This window comes from Nelumbo lutea, chromosome 1 (genome assembly GCF_056320005.1).
Source record: "Nelumbo lutea isolate HS-2025 chromosome 1, American lotus-T2T, whole genome shotgun sequence".
Taxonomy (NCBI): Eukaryota; Viridiplantae; Streptophyta; class Magnoliopsida; order Proteales; family Nelumbonaceae; genus Nelumbo; species Nelumbo lutea.
In genome coordinates this window covers 159,425,494-159,440,390 of record NC_142684.1, presented here as the reverse complement: position 1 = coordinate 159,440,390, position 14,897 = coordinate 159,425,494, and the positions used below count along the sequence as shown (strand labels likewise).

The window sequence follows — 14,897 nt, the reverse complement described above, 5'->3', positions numbered from 1 at the left end:
CTAAGGACCAGGTCACCTTTCAGCTAGGAGCTTATAGATCGTGTACAATCAATTGGTATTATCTATGGGAAACATGTTATATAGTGTATGCCCTTAGCTCCAATCAAAATGATGTACATTATGACATTTAATGTAAATGAATAAAGTACATATTTGATTCTTGTTATTGTGGTGTGTTTCTGTGTAATAACCTTAAACTGGGCACATATGAGACTCATGTTAGTTGAGAATCTTCATAGCCGTTGGATAGATTTGGAGAGATTTATCTTGCCAATACTGACAATGATGTGCCGCCAAGTTGGTTGGGGTGGCTTGTCTCAGCTACCAAGGTGAGACTTGGGTTACATGCAGTGTGGGTTTTCTTGAAACTCTGACCTGAACCAAAATTTCAGTATTGCCCTAGACCTTGGAGATAGATGGGCAAAATTGGAATGTTACACCTGACCCCTAGACTCGATTATGATACTACACCAGGTGTCAGATTGGACTGTCTTTGATATGCCAATCAGTGAGATCTTTAGAGGGGGTCAAAACCTGGGTATATTGGGACAACACGAGAATTCATCTGAATGGATGATCATAGTGACAGGATCAACCCCTTTGTCAGACAAAGTGAATGATCAGGAATGTACTCTCTCTGATGGAGACCAAAACTGCTGGCAATTGATTTCAACCATTGAAATTTGTTTTGCAATATATATATATATATATTATGGTTTCAAAATGTTTGCAAAAGGTTTTAATTCTCGGGATCCATGTGAATAGAGAGTGCAACACTGTACCTTACAGTCGAGGGAGAGGTCTTCTCTTATTGGGTAGTGCTTGATCATTATTGGCTGAGAGGTTAAGTGTAAGACTATTGAGGGTAATACCTGATGGGCTAATCTTGCATCTGCCCACAGTCATTGGGTTTTTATAAGGTGGCTTGACCCAAGGACCATTTAGTGTAAATGTTAGGCCCATTAAGAGCCCATGGTGATGGACTCAGGGGTTCATTGTTTCCTATAGTGAATTTGGCCAGGCCTTGTAACAGAGGTTGGGCTCAACTCATGTGGCTGATGTGTAGATGAATGTTTGGGTCCTACGCCATACAAGGATAGCCAATTAGGCAGTAGCTTGGAGGTTAAGTGAGCAAATAGACTTAATGGGCCTAAAGCCCAATTCGAACTGGCTTAATAAGATTAATTAAATAGGGGTTGTTCTGTGATTTAGATCAGCAAAGAGGATAAGAGATTATCCCTATACACTCATAGAGTCTAGATCCAAATAAAGATTTGGATAAGGAAACTCCTAATTTGATTAGGAAGGCTGATCTTTATCTATAGATAAGATAAGGGATTATCCTTATCTCTTAAAGAGAGTCCAGATCCAAATACAAGAATTGGATTAGGAAACTCCTAATGGGATTAGGAGATGCTCTCTTTAGAGGCTATAAATAGAGGAGTAGGGCAAACCCCCAAGATACAATTCTTAGTTCACAGATTACAAAGAGAGAAGAATCTACAGTTTGCCTGCTCTTGTCTTCTGCTCTTACCGCCCCTGTCAGTTCAATCTCCACCTGTGGGAGTGATAAAAAAAGGTTCTTGATATTACCTTTTAGTAGAAAAGGTAATCTGAAGTCGTGCTCACCAGCCCTCCATCACATTCTTGCTGAAGAGCCATCCTGCTGATTCTGCTCCACCTCACACTGTGTCGTCTTCAGTGAGAGCAGTCTTTGGTTTTCTCCTTGGGCGTGAACACCTTCATTGGGAATTACTGTTACTCTGTATCAGGTATATCCCTCTCCTACCTTTTGGTTTTAGATTTGGTTCAGTTTGGTTTCAAGATTGATCATTGAAAATACAGTTTTCTAAAATTAGGAATGTAATTCCCACATGGGAGAGAGAGAAATTTTTGAAAATTTGCCCAACCTTCCTACAGGGTTCGACTATCCATATGAAGGATCTCTCATCCCTTCAGTGGTATCAGAACTAGGTTCAAATCTTGAACCAAATTAAACCAGATCTGGATCTGCGCAAATGGGCAGAAGACATTCTACCCGATTTGCGTAGTTAGCGTTTTCTGAGAAATCAGTTCCCAGTTTTTGGGCAATTGATCTGAAATTAAATCCTTATAAATCTGATTTAAATTTAGAATTATTCTACATATTTTTCTTGATTTTTAGGCTGTTTATATGGTGGAGATCAAATTATTTAAATGGTGCAAGAAATCAACGCACCTCCTATTCTTTTTCATTTTTGGTTTGTAATTAATTATTTTTATTTTTTTAGATGGAATGTATTGGAATTCAATTCTGATGTAATATTAATAAAAAATAGGTTTTCTATTTTATTCCATTTGAAGTTGAAGCAGAAAGCGCAAGTAAGAGAATTTCGCAGATTAAGGTTCATCCATTTGCAATTTTTTGTTTTGGAAACTGCATACTGCAAACTAACATCTATTTTGCAAGGTAGTAGATTTATGAACAACTCTCCTATTGATTCTTGATTGTCTTGTATCAGTAATTTAATTTTAGATCATGTTCTTGAATTAATTCTTGAATTAAAAATCAAACCCTATACCCATTTGGACCAAACTAGTTGGACCGAATCTGTGGTTCAATGGGGGTTGTTCTTAGCCCCAATTTTTTACATATGGGTCTAGGAGTTGATGGTTAATTGCAAGATGCAATTCAGCCCACATGGTGGGCTTTAATATGTTAAAACTGCTTTAGCCCATTTCAGCATAAAAGCTGTATGGGCTGAACTGTTCAGCCCATACACCTAGATAATATTATTTGATAATGTTATATGGGCTTTTTATATGGGTTTTATTGTTATTTAATTGATTGGATCAATTATGGTTTTCATGCATGTGATGTATGGATGTGTGATGTGCTACGTTCATGGGCCATAAGTACTTGGCCCATGCTAATTCGATAGTGGCTCTTACGCACACCATGGCTGAATGCACATCATTGCCATGGTGTCCTTAAGATTATTGGATGATCTCCCAGCATGGTGGGCCCCACACCAGCTTCCTCCCCAAGCGGAACTGTACGAAACCCTAGTCGTTTAGGGCCCATCTAAATCTGGCTTTATGAAAGCCAGTGGAAGCCAATTTGGTTTGACCTAAATTAAACTAGGGCGTAATCATTCGTTCCCTCTTAAAATACGAGTGCATGTGATAGGGAGATTCCTGTGATGAACTCTCTAAAAGCCTTCTATCATTAACATGAAGATGGGTCCTTCAGTAATTAGGAAACACACCATAAAATTGGGTTATTCATTTGCTACTGGATCTTTTGGAATGTTTCATGAGATGTTAGGGGGTGTCATAGACCGATGTGGGAGGGGCTTATCCTAAAATAGAAGACTCTCTCATGGTACCTTGGTGTTCACGAACATGATGGGTGAGCATTCACTAGATGTGAGAAAATTTTGATAAGATCGTCCGGGGAATAGGGCTTCTGAGGCCAGACGAAGAGAGTATCAAGAATGGGAAGAGAAAAATTCTCTTGCCCGGTGTTATATTATAGCCTCTTTGGATAATCCGATACAACGACAATTTGATAAGATCGTCTGGGGAATAGGGCTTCTAAAGACTATGTATGAGGAGCAGAACCATTCTATTCGTCAGAAGGTCTTAAAGTTGTTTATGACCGCACAGTTGACCGAGAACCAACAGGTTCATGACCATTGTTTGAAGATGATGGGTTATATTAATGAACTTGAGGCTCCCGGGTTAGGGCTAGACCATGAAACTAAAATTGATGCTATCTTCATTTCCCTGCCTCCCTCATTCAATCAGTTTACCATAAATTATAACATGAATAAGGTAAACATTAGCCTTTAGGAACTCAGCAATATGTTGTAGAGGGCTGAAGAACTAATTAAGAAGGATAAACCGATAACCATGCTTGTTGAAGGTGGCAAATCAGGCAAGAGAAAGCGGAAGGCTAAAGGGAAGGCTCAGAAGAAAAATAGCAAAGCTAAAAAGCAGAAGAAGGATAAAGCATCGAATGCCTGTCACTTCGGCAAATAGGTCGGCCACTGGAAGAGGAATTGTCCTCAATATCTAGAGACTAAGAAGAAAGGTAATTTCAAATCTTTTATCATAGAGACCAATTTGTTTTTCACTTCTGCTTCCTGGTGTATTGATTATAGGGTCTCAACTCATGCGTGTAACTCACTGTAGGGGTTCAAGATAAGTAGAAGATTTAGTGATGGAGAAGTGACGCTCTACTTGGGGACTTCTGCAACAGTTGCAACTACAACCATAGGAACTGTATAATTAATTTTTAGAGAAAGAATTATTGTACTGAAAGATTGTCTTTTCGTACCAAATATAAGAAGAAATTTGATTTCTGTCTCAAAATTGTGCATGGATGGTTATTCTATCTTATAAGGCTATTCACATGTTGGGTTGGGTTGGTTTACTGGGGTTTTTCCAACCGATCCGACCTAGTCGGGTTACCTGAGATGGAAACCGAAACTAACCTAGTCTAAGCAAAACCAACCTGGTTGGTTTGAGTCAGTTTGGGTCAGTTTTGGCTCTAAGTTCATCCATGCCCCCTTTGGCCCATGTGCCTGTGTGGTGCAAGTTTGGGTTATCAATTTGAGAATTTACTCTCGCTAGAAGTGAAGATTGCAAAAAGAAGATAATTTGATAAATGATAACCTTCTGGGATTAGAGATTAGTTTCACCACGAAAATTGAAATCATGAATTTCAAACATTATATCAACTTGTATGCATTGCACAAAGGATTATGAACAACTAAACAAAGTATACAATACAATAACATGCTTCTTTAGCTAAGTGAGTAAGTTCAGTTTCTGCACGCAATACAATTTGAATTCAGTATCTACCAAATTCATAGGAATCCTACAGTCCGCTCTTACTCGCCATATACAACAACATCTGAGTTCCCATTCTTGGGCCACTGTTTAGTACAAGCAGAGGATGAGTAGATTGGGTGTATGGATAAGATCTGCTCCAAGCCTCCATGAAGAGTGAAAAATGGATGTCAGACAAGCTTAGTTGTTAGCTAGACCAGGACAACATTAAGATCCCAAGCACACTATTATATCACTAGCAGTACTGGAAAATTCAAGTGGGAAGAAGTCAAAGTGAGAACCATAGAAAGACAACTCCATTGCAGCAAAACCCACCATTATAAACATCAACGGGAAGTAGTTGCCTATCCAAGAATTCCAAAGTACTGAAAGTAGTAAAACTTTCCAACAGGAAATTCTGACAAGCTCTATGATCAGTTTTGCTCTTGTACAAAAAGGACATAGAAGCCTAGAAGGAAATTTATTTGACCTCCCCATAGAGTTAATGGTGACTTAGTTGCTGTTCAAGAGTCCAAGATAAATCTGAAATCAATTCAAGTAAACATTAAATTCTTCATGTAAAAACAAGTGTCAAGTAAGATTTAAAAACAATCATAAATTGAACAACATTTCAGCCATCTCCTATGATAAAATTTAAATGAAAAGTTAATCACAAAAGTTGTTCATTAATCATTAATCCAAAGTTTCTTGCAACCATTCAAAAACTAGGTGGCCTATTAGGCTTTGGAACTTCATGTTTAAAGAAGAAATGTTGCCATGCTAATGACTCAACTATCAAGAAACAAACAAGAAAAGTTTGTTTTAGATTGTCACATTACTTGGAAAATGAAAATTTAAATTATAGAAAAAATAATTACACTTGTAAATATTATTAAGTCTTAATAAAACACCAATCATCATCACTTAATTACACTTGTTCCGTTGTTCCTGAGAATTCTAAGACAAAGAAACAAATATCTGTATGTAACCCAAAAAATTATAAAGGTTATAAATAATATCATGAAATAAAGTTTATTCACAAGATAACAAATATTACCTAATGCAATTTCTTCATATTTTTCCACTTCATCCATAGCTTTTCGAACATCAATTGAGATTGGTTTGGACCGTAACCAATCTTGGCCACATATAAGAGCCTCCACCATTTTTGGAGATAGTGAACTCCTAAATGGATCAAGTAAATGCCCGCTTGTGTTGAATGCCAATTCAGAAGCAACTGTAGAAATTGGCATGGCCAAGACATCTCTTGCTATTTGAGAAAGTATAGAATACTTTTGAAAATTCATTTTCCACCAAATCAAAGTGTCAAATGAGTCACTTGGCTTTTCACAACTCTCTAACAAATACCTTGCAACCTCAGATTTACTTTCTACACTTTCTTCACTTTCTAAGTGTTTTGCAAGTTGAGATGCTAAGAATCTCCATGTATCTTCTTCATTATCATCGAAATCCATCTCATTAAAACTTTACTTGAACTTGATGCTTCATGTTCAACATTAAAATTTGAATTGCATTCATGATCATGATAATGGTAATATAAACGATTAAGAGTTTCCTCTATTCTCTCAGTCATCTCTCTAGCCCTCAAACTATTATATATTTGACCAAAACAAAATTTTACATATTTTAAATTGTAATAAGGATCCAAAACAATGGCAACATATAACAAGAAATTCAGATTTTTAAGGTTCTTCCAATATTTATCAAACTTCCGTTTCATGCGCTCTGCCAAAGAACTCAAGAGATTATCTCCACTTCTAGATAAATGAACCAACCTAGTTTGCAATGCCACAAGTTCATGAAAATATGCATTTGATGTGACATAAAGAGATCTCAAAAACCGTAATGTTACATTATAGAAAAGCTTTAGAAACTTCACAATACAGCTGGCATTGTCCCAATCATCATAATTAGGAGGCCCAACATGCTTATTCCCTCTCCCTTTTCCTCTCTTATTCCAACCTCCACTCTCCTCATTTTCATCATCATCACTGCCTTCAAAGTATAAGAGATATCTTGGGTCATCCTCACCTAGCCGGTCAAAAGCTCTTTAAAAATTTTTAGCAACTTCCAACATCAAATAGGTATAATTCCACATAGTCTCAACATCAAGGTATACAAGATACTTATTTTCTATTTTCTCCATCTCAACACACCTTTTGAAAGTTTGAAACCTAGATGGAAATAATATCACATATCTTACAACATTTCGGATTTTGAGAATAGACTCATGTAAGTCTTCCAATCCTTCTTTACTATCAAATTCACAATATGAGCAGAACATCTTAAATGCATGAGTTCATGTTCTAAGATGATGCCTTTCTAATCTCTAGTTGTTTTTTTTTAAATATCTAATTGCACCATCATTATAACTTGCATTATCAACAATAATTGTAAAATTTCCATCAATGCCCCATTCCAGTACTGCCCTAGACCTTGGAGATAGATGAGCAAAATTGTAATGTTACACCTGACCCCTAGACTTGATTATGATACTATACTAGGTGTCGGATTGGATTGTTTTTGATATGTCAATCAGTGAGATCCTTAGAGGGGGTCAAAACCCGGGTATGTTGGGATAGTCCGAGAATTCATCTGAGTGGGTGATCATAGTGACAAGATCAGCCCCTTTGCCTGGCAAAGTGAATGATTGGGAATGCACTCTCTCTGATGGAAACCAAAACTGCCAACAATCGATTTCAACCATTGAAATTTCTTTGGTCATGAAGTTTTCGAACTTCAATCGAGCTTGATCCAACAACATTACGAATTATGAAGTAGCACCTCTTCTAGGTCGGGACTTTATTAGGAAGGTCATGCAAAATTTTGTAACCAGGACAAGGAGACATGTAGTAGCTTCGCCTATGCTCGGGGAGAACACAGGCAGAGTTCTTTTTTATGGAATAGATCAATGAGAAAACATCAAGGTTCAAAGGCTGGTTATAGTCATGGAAAAGGGAGATGGTACCTACGATATTGCAGATCGAGTTGGGGTGAAGCTGATCTATGGCGATGTCAGAAAATTTGACACATTGATTATGAAAGGGTGAAGTGGGAATTGCAGCCTAGCTATGAGTTTCTCCTCGAACACCATGATCTTGTCATGATCGGGGTTCAACAGTTGAGATATGTACAATCCAATGACTCCCAAGAAAATCGGTTGCACACTACCTGAGGTCGAAACCGGTTGAGTGCGCATTTTGATGTTTGTAGAGTTTATAAATGGTGTGACATCCACGCATACCCAGTGCGCGATCTGAGTCATTTTCAGTTGAGCCAAGTGGTTATGCAGGTCTGACCAAAGAGTCACCCTCCTTACCATTTGGAAGTCATGCCAAATCCACTTGGGTTTGTCATGAACTCCCCGCACTGAGTCGGGACCCCTAGCATGGGGTGTGGGGGCAATTGATGAGGGGTGATTTGGCTCAACCTAGTAAGTAAAGGACACGTGGATGCGGCCTACCAGCAGGACAACAATTCAATGCGAAGTGCCATGTCAGCAGATCAGGGAGCTCAGGTGCTCGGTCGCCTTGGAGCCAAAATCACTTCAGTACCCCTATATGCTGAGGTGCCACGTAATCGATTCTAGAAGCTTCTCAACAGACTCCAAACTACCTGGGATCATGTCGCGTAACCGTAGGCCTTATCTCCTCCCCAGCCTAATTGAAGGGAAACGATAAAACTCATTAATTGATGTGTTACTCCCCTAACTAATCGTAATGGATCACAACATCACGGGCAGAAGGTTCAAGGAACATTTCGAGAGACCTTCGGCATCCCAACTAGATAAGGGCATCAACCCCCAAGACTCTGGTACGCGTGGTTATTTGCTCGCTAGCTTACTAGCATACAAACTTTTAGCTCGTACAATCCAATACTGACTTAATCATCGGAGTGACCTCACTGGATTAGCCACCCTGGGTTCTTTGATCCTTTGTCTTGTAGTTTAGTCATGATCGCTATGCAACTAAGGTCCAGGTCATCTTCTAGATAGGAGCTTATAGATTGTGCAGAATCACCTTTATTGTTCACCGCCGCTATTGAAACACCATCACCGATGGCAATTACCAAAGAAGTGAAGAATGAAGAACAATTTAATTCTACGTCAGTAGGTTTACGAGTTTCAACCACACACATGATACATTGACAATGAACGCATACAGATTAACAGAGTAAGAAACAAAATACAATACCAGGTCCATGATCTAACTAGAAAGTCAAACCAGAACTCCAAAACTTTTGATCTGTGATCCGGTTGAACTCCTCTACCATCTCAGGCGTCAGATAGTTCACCCAATCTCCGACCATGCCTCCCTTGAAGAACATTCTATATTCCTCTTCCGACTCCATATCTTTCCATTCTTGTTCACATCCAAATTACTCGAAGTATCAAAATTGCACAACCTTAATATCTCCTCCACTATTCCTTCCTCCTCTTCCTCTAGGGAGAATGGGTAACCCAAAAACTCAGCCAACCTTCTGATGTGAACAATGAGTTTCTCCTTCATCTCTTCATACTTGAAGAAACATACCCTATTAGGCCTTTCTTGGCTTTCATTCCAATACCCCAAAACATGGTCCCAGAAAGGCCCATACAGGCCGAATCCCCTGCAAAATCTATGAAACTCCTCTTCTAGTGAAATGGGTTCTTGACAACTGGTTCTCAACTTGCTTGTGAAGTGCCAGAGTGAAATGAAGGTGTCTCTAGGATCCCTACAGAGGAAAACCATGTTGGAGTCAACCTCAACGGCATGAACACCTCCGATTTCCCACATCAGCAATAACACTTAGCACTAATACTTTGATACTTAGAAGTATTGGTGTCAACCAATAGCCCTTGGAGTCAACCTCTACAGCATGAACACCTCTGATACTCAATGGTGAGAACATACGTGCTTGGATCGATTTCGATGGGACCGAATGACCGATCCCGAGATCAAGGTCACAATTGCTCCTACAAGCGTGTCTCGACCTTTTAGGACTCTGTTCAATTATTATGCCAATGAAACAGGTGTGTACATATCTAATGAGAGGACACTTCAGGAGAAGTGCGGATTGGTTTAGACTCCCACCAACAACAAAGCGGATGCCTTTGGTTCAAGACACGAAAGAATTAGGCTTCTCCCCGCTCTTGTGTTTCAAACTTTTTGAGAGATTGCTTTTCCTTTTCTAACTTCGATTCAAGAAGGCACTTCGTTAGAACCCGGAAAGGCAGCATCGTCACTGGTGGCAATTAGAGTGACGATGGAAACACATGCATCCTCTCCCATGAAGAGTAATGAACTAGTCTACACAGTTAGTTGGGTTTTATTTTGAAAATTTGATAAATAGTGAAGGGAAAATTTGATATTTTATTTTTTTCTGTTAGTGTTTAATGGTGTGCCAATTGTCAAAAAACTTAAGGGTACCGCAAGACAATATCTAAACAGTAAGGGTACAGTTTGTCAATTTCGTGAACAATAGAGGTAGTTTAAGAGATTTACCTTTAAATTAATAATCAAAATTTGTTGTTAATTAACTAAAAGTATTCAAAGTTATTGTTAATATTTAAAATTTTAATAATTGTATTTTTCATTTAATGTTAATTTATAGAAAATAATTATTGTTAATTTAATATGAATTAATATTTTTAATAAATTTAGTTTTATTAATAATTTATAGTAATTTTAATAATTGTTATTGATGGTGCGCGATCTGGATACTCCTAGTTGGAGGGCAGCTCAGACGTCAGTTGCTTAGTTGGCTAGTCGAACTACAAGGAAGCAGAGCTTAGAGGACCCGGGTGGCTAACTTGGTGTGGGTGCTTCGATGCTTAAGTTAGTATACTCGGTGTGCGAGCTGAAGGTTTGATAGCAAGAAAGTTAGAATGCAATAAATTGCGTGTACCTTGTTCAACTGGGGTAGATGCCCTTATATAGGTGAGTTGCCATAGGTCTCACGATTCGAGATCCTCCGCCTTCACTGTTAGGAGTTCGTTCCGCACTAGGAGGTGGACTTCATGCAAGGCTTATTGTGTTTGTCCGATCCGAGTGGGATGAGGATAAGACCTATAGTTGTGAAATGTGATCCCGAAGAGCTCAGGGACAACTGGCTTGCTTCTAGAAGTCCGCTATGTGTCTCCTGGGTAGGTTGAGCCATCCCGAGCGACTCGAACATCGGTTTGAGCTAAGGTGCCCGAGGTACACGAGGTGACATAGCCTATTAAGGTGGCGGGAAATGTCGAGTCACTATCCAGTCAGTAGGTCACATCAACATGTCCACTTTTTAGTAGGTTGGGCCAAATCACCCCTCACCAACTGCCCTCCAATCCCCGTGCCAGGAGTCCTGACCCAGTGCGGGGAGTTCATGACGAGCTCAGGTGGGTTTGGCCCGGTCTTCTCCCAGATCGAGGTCTGGTCCGACGATCAGTTTGGTTAATTGTCGATTTTTTGTAGGTTAACCAAAAAAAATCGAATTGATCCTTCAGTTTTTAAAAAATACCAAACTGAAACTGAACCGATTTGTTTAGTTAACCGCATTTTCCGGTTTGGTTTTCTCAATTCGGTTTGGTTTTTTGGTTTTTCATGGACACCCCTAGATAAATCCATCATTGGATTCCAAAAGTTTTATACTCAGTTAGACTTACGAGTCTAATTATCCCTGATAATGTGTGGTCATGGTGCATATCCCAGCTAGACCTAACTCAAAAGAAAATAGTTGTTTGAGCCTACAAATTTATAGATCTAATAGTTGCTTAAGTTATAAATGATTTGTTACTTTTTATTAATTATTAAAACATTGTAATTATTAAATTAATGTATTTATTTAAAACACAATGATTTATGGAAATTATCATATTTTCATAAATATTGCTAATTTCGTGGCTAAAACCAACTAAATGTAATTTTTTGGTAATTAAATATAATTTTTTGTTAACTAAATGTGATTTTCTACTAATTATAATTACTATTAATTACAGTTTAGAAATAATTATTGTTAATTATGTTACTATTAATAATTAAAATGCATTATCTTCTTCATTATTATTCAATATTTTTACAATAAAATACACTTAACATAATTTTTTAATTTTTCTTAGTATTTTAATTAACCTTTAGGTTTTTCAGAACTTTTGGATTTTTAATTAATTTTTGGTGTTTTTTCATTATTATTTACTAATTTTTGCATATGAGTCTTTTTCAATAATCTTTTGTATTTTCAGTGTTTTTTTTTTTTTTTGCATATCAGTTACTACAAAATTAATTTGCATTTGCTTTCAGTCAAATTAAATTAAATAACTAAATAAATACTAATGATGTGTGTTTTGGCAGTTCCGGCTAGGAGGTGACTCAAATGCCTAGTTGAGCAATCCCTAGTTGGAAGGTGGCTTGGATGTCTAGCTGAACAATACCTAGCTAGAATGTGGCTTGGATGCCTAGCTGAAAGAGATATGTATTTGGGCGACCTACAAGGAAACAATGCAATAGTGCCCGAGTTGCTTTACCCAGGGTGGGTACTCCGATGCTTAAGTTAAAGAGCTGGAGATTTTTGAGAAAGATAAAAGTGAGAGAGATAGAGAGTTGTGAGAGCTAAATTGCGCATGTACCTTTTGAGGTTGGAGGTAAGGCCCTTATATAGACATTGTTTGGCGTGGACATCACACATTGTGTTTGAAATCTTTGGGAAGACATGCCTAACTGGTCTGAAGTCCTCAGAGGTAGTCGTGCATGTAGGCCAATCTTTGCGCCTTGCTCGGTTTCCTCTAAAACAGTTGGTGTGAGAGCTAACTTCTAAGAGAGACTCGGGAGTGACAAGATGCATGTAGAGTTGGTCGGCGAGCATGTCTCGCAAGTCACCACCTTGACCTCAATTAGGTTGGCAAGCCCTCGAGGGAAGTCGCTTCTCATGTCGAGGTCACTTCGATTGGTATTGACGAGGTACCGTAGGTCGGCCCTGGATGAGGTGCTATTAGCCGTGCACGTCATGGTGCCTGAGTTGTAGACGAGGCCGCTAGGTTGGTGGTAGAGATAGGTCGCCAGGTTTCCAGAATCATGATCCGATTTGATGACCTGCCTCTGATCGGATCCATTTGGATAGGGCCTGATTCGAATTCAATCCGATTGAATAGGTCATGATTCGATCCATTCGCACCCCTAGTGTTGACCCTTTCCTATTATGGTAATGTCGTGTGAGTAAAAAAAAAAAACAACAGAGAAGAAAGTAGTTAATGAGAAGAAAAGCTATTTAAAATAAGATATTAAAGCATAGAACAAAGTTAAAACCTTACTTAACGGTGAAATGAAGCTGTTAATTAGAAGAAGAAACACATAGGCGCTATTAATGATGGAAAGAATGATCAATGGAAACCTGTCGAATGAGAAGAATATATAAAAAGCTGGTGGTTAATGAGAATGGGGTAGAGCCCCTATTTTACCATTCAAAACAAAGTTTTCAATCAGTGACTTTACCTAAACCAAAGTCTTTCCACCGTAGCCTTAGGAACTTGATCCCTGAAAAACATGAAAAAAAAAGTGAACCATTGAAGGATAGGTTGAGAGGGACAATGAGGCGGGGCCCTGTTTTGCCTTATGTTTCCAAGTTTCCATAGCTTGTTGATGGTGTTCTACAAATGGGGTAAATATAATGAAAAAAAAAAGATAGAGAGGAATAGGAATTGGCGATAATTTAAGAGAAAATAACGAGTGTATTTTTTTTTTTGGAGATATAAAAGTAATGCTTCTTGATGAACAACCTTGCTTTATATAAGTAATATAGATACATGCTTTGCATTTTATTTCTTGCAGATTGATGGTTGCTTCAGATGCTGTTTAACCAATAATAACACCCCATGTCAGTTATGAATGCAAAGTGAAAGATTGCAGTGATTATGGGGTATATACACTTTGATGGCTGGCGTGCTGCATTATTACTCTGGAGGGTGTTTTTGCTTCATTTGTTGAACGAATGGAAGAAAACTGAACAAATTGGTGAAAGAGAATTGTGTTTGTTGTACTACAAAGGTCTGTACAAGCTCGATATATATAGACATGTTGTAGAGCTATTCTAGGAATACAAATATTCACATAATTATGATCCTACAATCATTCTATTTCAATATTCAAATTTTGAATATTGATTATTTGACCCATGATTTTCTGCCACCATTTTCTCCTTCATGGAATTAAATATGAATGCTCTTGATTTTCTTTCCTTTAACACTCCCCCTCAAGTTGGAGTGTGAATGTCAATAACACTCAACTCGCTGAGATGCGTATGAAATGCTGGTGACAGTAGATGCTTTGTAAATATATCAACTATCTGACTTCCAATGTGCACATAGGCCGTCTGAATCTCTCCCATTTGAATTTTTTCACGGACGGTATGGCAATCCAACTCAATGCGCTTTGTTCTCTCATGATACACTGGGTTTGTAGCAATGTGCAAGGCTGCCTGATTGTCACAAAACAACATTGCCGGCTCAGGATGTGGTACATGTAGGTTTTTTAATAAATATCTCAACCAGGAGAGTTCACAAGCGGCTACTGCCATAGATCGATACTCTACTTCTACTGATGACCTTGAAACTGTAGCCTGCTTTTTACTCTTCCACGATACAAGAGACTTGCCAAGGAAAATGCAATAACCTGTAACTGATCATCGTGTGAGTGGGCATCTTGCCCAATCAGCATCACAATATCCAATCAAGTGAAGTGGACTATTAGATGGGAATAACAACCCTTGCCCTAGTGCTGCCTTCAAATATTGAAGTAGACGATGAGCAGCTTTGAGATGATGTATTTTGGGCTCTTGCATGAACTGGCTGAGTGTGTTCACAGCATATGTGATCTCTAGCTTGCTGTTCGTGAGATAGATTAACTTGCCAATTAACCTTCGGTATTTAGTTGGATCTTTGAGAGTTTCACTCCCCGTTCCAGTCAAAGTCAAGTCAGGCTCCATGGGAACATTTGCTGGTTTGACTCCAAGTAAACTAGCTTCTTCCAATATGTCCAATGTGTATTTGCGTTGATAAATTGTAATCCCTGCCTTGGAACGTGCAACTTCAATCCCAAGAAAATATTTTA

The 14,897-nt window shown here is 38.4% G+C and overlaps 1 pseudogene; it reads right to left on the bottom strand.

Annotated features, from left to right (window-relative positions):
- Positions 1-9,045: 9,045 nt before the first annotated feature.
- On the bottom strand, positions 9,046-9,611 carry LOC148878692 (cytosolic sulfotransferase 5 pseudogene; annotated as a pseudogene).
- Positions 9,612-14,897: the final 5,286 nt, after the last annotated feature.